This window comes from Nelumbo lutea, chromosome 7 (assembly GCF_056320005.1).
Source record: "Nelumbo lutea isolate HS-2025 chromosome 7, American lotus-T2T, whole genome shotgun sequence".
Lineage (NCBI taxonomy): Eukaryota > Viridiplantae > Streptophyta > Magnoliopsida > Proteales > Nelumbonaceae > Nelumbo > Nelumbo lutea.
This window is the reverse complement of record NC_142690.1, coordinates 23,165,046-23,170,309: the sequence shown is the minus strand read 5'-3', so window position 1 is coordinate 23,170,309 and position 5,264 is coordinate 23,165,046. Positions and strand designations below refer to the sequence as shown.

At 39.6% G+C, this 5,264-nt stretch overlaps 1 pseudogene; it reads right to left on the bottom strand.

Moving 5' to 3' along the window:
- Positions 1 to 1,594: 1,594 nt before the first annotated feature.
- On the bottom strand, positions 1,595 to 2,573 carry LOC148845657 (uncharacterized; annotated as a pseudogene).
- Between the last annotated feature and the right edge of the window lie 2,691 nt (positions 2,574 to 5,264).

Here is a 5,264-nt window from a genome sequence, read left to right as displayed (position 1 = left end):
ATGATGAAGGGAAAAAAATGGTTGGTCATTGGTCATGTGTTTATGAGAAACTCTGAGACAATGGCAAGGTTGAGAGATTAGGGGTGTCATTGGTATTCAAAAATCCGATTTTGAATTTGAGATTCAACAAACTCGAATTGAATTTGGATAATTCAAATATTTAATCGGTTGAATTCAGATATGATCTTATTAAATTTGATAAATATCTGAATTCAATTAATTATTTAATTCTTATATATAATATATAAACTATTTAAATGTTTTGTATAATTTATATATAATAATTAAATTATATAAATAATGTATATATTTATATACTTTATACAGATAAATTATTTATTTTATATATTTATTAATTACCTAAAATAATTAATTGACTGAATTTGAATCAAATCGAATTCAAATTCTAATATTAATTTTCAATATCTGTCGGATATTGAATTTTCTAATCGGATTCAAATTTGGATATTGCCAAATTCTATTCAAATTTGATCTGTTTACACCGACAAAGAGAAAATATATAGCATTAAGGTAGAGAGAGAGAGAGAGAGAGAGAGAGAGAGAGAGAGAGAGAGACACATTGACAATAAACAACATTATTGGAGATAGGGAGAGAATATATAGCATTTGGGAGAGAGAGAGAGAAAGAAAGAGCTTGACTAGTGGAAGAGATGCTAATCAGTGCAAGTGGTTACCACTTCTATCTTTCTTCTTGTTCTGCCAAAAATATAAAACATATTGACCTAATATTCTCATCAAAAGGGTTTAGGAATGTTTATTGTTTCCATCCAAGGGATGTATCTGTTTTAGTGGGTTGATTAGTTCGACTAAAACGAGTGAGTATAGAAACATAAAATAGAATCCCAATTTAATTGGTTCAATAAATGAGGGGAAGATGAATGTAGAGGCTTGTTTTCCCCATTTATCCTATAATAAAAATACAACTTGTTTTGGGGGAAATGTCAAAAAGTTCTTCTTCATGCAAACAATGTGAAAGAAATAAAATGTAGGCTAAGTTAGGTTTAGCAAGTGCTCGATGAAGTAGTGATACTGCATGTATGATACATGAGTGGTTCATCTTTATCTACAAAAGAAGGGGGTAGAGTACTCTAACTCATAAAAGGAAGGGAAGATGGAGTGAATATAAATCAAAAGAAGAAAAAAAAACAAAAGAAACAGTAAGAAAACATAACCCAAAAAAGAAAAAAATACATACTTACTTGCATAGTTCACCTTTTTGATCAACCCCGTTTAATCGAATGCTTATTAGTTTTGTGCTCAAAGCTACTCTTAGTTCAACACTACCAACATGTAGTAGAATAAATCCTAGACGAATAACCACTGTCTTGTAGAAGATATTGGAAGCAAGGTTTTAAATTTATCTGTGTTGTTAGACAGTGTATGCTCTTAACTCCAATCAGATTGATATGCATATACATTTGTTATAAATGAATAATAGTACATTATTATTTTATGTTGATATTGATATGTTTTTATGTAATTCCCTCTTAAACTAGACACGTATGAAACTCGTATTTGTTTAGAATGTTCTCAGTCATTGAATAGACTCAATCATTGGATAGACTTGGGGAGCTCACAAGTTTCGTGAACCTAGCCTACAAGTTTCACCAATTTGGTAAAACCAGAAATAAGTGGAACCAATACAATTTGTTTGCATAAAATAGAGGTAACAATAATAAAAGAGGTCCTAAAGGAAATTGTTGTTCTTGTCAAAGGAAAAATCATTTTCCCTTTTTTTTTAAGTTATTGGAATACCTTTGCAAGCCAAGACCAAGGAACTCACCTTTTTGGTTTCTATTACAGTTTGAGTGGGAGACAGGGTAGAGTTCATGGAATACAGGGAAGACGGAAGAGTTCATGGGAAACACAAAGTTGGCATTTTGTTTCTATTACAATCCAATATACAGTCCAAAATTTGTGGGAGTTAGGGGGAAGAAATTGTCCAAGAGAGAGAAGAATTTGGTTCAAAAGGGATATGACATAAATACCCTCTATATGCATAGATAGGAGCAGGTGGAATCTGTCCAATGAAAATTCCAGAAAAAAAGGGGTTATTCGCTATTTTATAAGTAGTATAAATGAGCTGTTATCTATTACTTTGGTTCTATTGCTAAACAAACAAATTATGAGATTAGTAACTCGTGTCATCATGGGGATGATGAGGAAATGGCTAAAATGAAAATTATGGGATAAAAAAAAAAATTGTCCATAAATCCAAGAAAATACTCAATTGAAACATGTCCATCATTGAGACAATGCATGTTGTTCACACCAATTCCTTTATTAATAGCTTTTATGTCTTTCATTGACAATTTTGTAAAGCCAATTGCAAGTGTGTTTCTTTCCTTTAGCCATAATGGCCATGGGAGTTTCCAAAGCACCATCAGGAGATGTAAAGCCAAGACACATTATGTTTGCACCAGAAAGGACAAATTTAATTGCACCCCTAGGCCTGGTTTCTCATCTGCAATACTTTGTCAGATCTTGCGCTTTACAGATGCTTTCACTTGATTTTGTGAAGATACATCTTCAGAAGACAACTTCTTGAACATGTTCGCAGGTTTAGACAAAAATGGAGAATCACTAAATCCCATCCAAAGCCAAGACTAACTCTGCAAGATACTATCACAAAACCAGAAGAAAACCTAATAAATAGAAAATTGAAAAACAAGGGGGCAACAAATAAATAGGAAGCGGTACAACCAAAGCCGATTTTCTTTCCGATTATTAGTAATTGAACTGGTCTTTTTCAAGCCACTTCATCCAAAATACAATAATTTTCCTAAAGAAGGAGGTTTGGCTTTGTCGTCCACCGTTTCTTCTTTTAGAAGGAGCAGAATTCTTTTCTTTTCTAGGACTGGAGATTTCAAGGAAGTGGAAGAGAGGAAGAGTATCAAAAGGTTTGCTTCTTTTCCTGCTCTAACCTACAATTATTTTGTGCCACAAGAGACACCATGACACCTAGCCAACCCCTTGTCGACAGAGGAGAAGGAGAAGTACAATTCACCATAACACGTGAAATTAGGTGAATTTTCTTTTAAATAACCATTACTGGGGCAAATGGTCAAGGAAACCGATGGGCTGAGAGAGCTTGTTAGAAGTTTAGGAAACCAATAGAGCAAGAGCATCAAGAAACTACCATCGCCGATAACAAACCCTCTTTTGAAAACTGATGGGCTCATGAGAAAACTTTAACGAAGACATACATAGAGAGATTGCATATAATGCTAGACAAACAAACTGATGTAGGGCGATTTGGCCCGACCTAGTAATAGGGGATACGTGGATACGACCTAATTGACAAGGAGGGCTTAAACCAGTTCGCACCAGCGCGTCTTCGGTCAAGAAGTTTTTCATCTCAAGCCTGAGGTCCCTCCATGAGTTAATCACCGCCCTGGTCTCTCCGTCCAAACTCTCCCCGGGGTCCTGAGTAGCCACCCTCCAGTGGATTGGGAAAGACCACCCTTCCGGGTTACGAGCGATGAAGTATCGCCTTTTCCAGGCCGAAACCTTGTTCGGGCAGCCATGCAAGATTTTGAATCCGGGCTTGGGAGATATGTAATAGCTCTGTCTGACGTCCCCGCGCAGACATCCTAAGTTTCGCTTGATCGCACAGATCGAGCTGAAAGTATCTAGGGTTAGGGGTCAACCGTAGGAGTGGAACAGAGACATAGTGCCAACAATGTTCTGAATAGAATTCGGATCAAGCTGGTCAATGGTAATATTATAAAACCTAACTATTTCTACCAAGAAAGGGTGAAGTGGGAAGCACAGCCCTGCTGTGAGCTGCTCCTCAAAAATGGCGAGCTAATTGTGATCATGAGCCCAAGGGTATTGGCCTAAAGGTAAACAAAAGACCAAGCTATCAGGGAGACGATAGCGGGACACTAAGTACAATAGTCTAACCGAAGACAGTGTGGAAGGCCCGAAGTCATCGGGATCCTGACCTCGGGAAGAAGTTGGGGCCCCCGATCTGGAGGACGGACCCTCTTCCTGAGCCTCGGTCTCCCCAAACCGAGATGGCTCGACTTCAGGGTTAGAGGTTCCCTCTAAAGGCCGAAGAGGGGAGGCACCTTGTCGAAAGGTGACTTCCCCGGCAGAAACAACAACACCCTCCACCTCGCTAACACTATCAAAGAGCCTATCTACACTAAGACTGGACATGATTTGAAAAGCAGGAAAAAGCTAAGGAACGAGGACTCATCGAAAAGAAAAGACGAAGTGGAAAACAAAAAGAAAACCGAACTGGAAGACTCTGACGCGACCTCAGGAGAGCTCAATCACTGAATTTGTGGTGAGAAAAATGAGTCGCGGACCCCCTATTTATAGTCGCTATGTCCAAGAACTAATGGTCGAGATCAAAGCAATCCAACGACTCCTAGGAAAACCGGTTACGCGACCCCCGAGGATAAAATCAGTTTAGCGCATTTTTTTACGTCCACGCGTAAGCCAGACGTGACCTGGGTTTTCCTGGTTGAAACAGGTAGCAAAACAAATCAACCTGTGATTCATCTGACTACCTGCTTGGACCTCAGACCAAATCCACTTGGCTCGTCATGAACTCCCTGCACCGGGTCAAGACCCCGGGCTCGGGGACTGGGGGGCAATTGATGCAGGGCAATTTGGCCCGACCTAGTAATAGGGGGACGCATGGATACGACCTAACTGATAGGATGACAGTTCACTCCGACACATAAAGTCTGTAATGGGCCAAGCTCGGATAACCGAACCACCTTGGGGCAAGTCCACCTCGGGACAAGTTCACTTTGGAACACAATCGCATCAGGACCACCTTGGTTCCAAGGCTGTTCAGCATTCGTACCAGGTCGGATCCAAGGGGCACTAGCTCGGGTAATATTGACCGACCTTCGCATGACAACCCCGAAGATCTCGCCACCATATTCCACACTTTGCAGGATCACACCTTGTAACTGCTAGCCTTATCTCCCCCATCCAATTCGGGCGGAAGCGATAAGCCTTATCGGCTAGCAGCTTTATCTCCTGTTAATACGGAAACAGGCCTCATCATAGCAAGAATACTGGAACCACTCTAAAACACCCGCGAGGACTCCAATATATGAAGACCCCAACCCTCCATACAGCGGCAAAGGTACGCGTAATCTTTGCTCACTCGCTCTTTTGCTTTCTAAACTACCATCAGCTCGCCAATTACTGATTTAAGCATCGAAATGACCTCACCGGATAAGCACCCTTAGATTCTCTGATTCTCTCTGTGCATATTA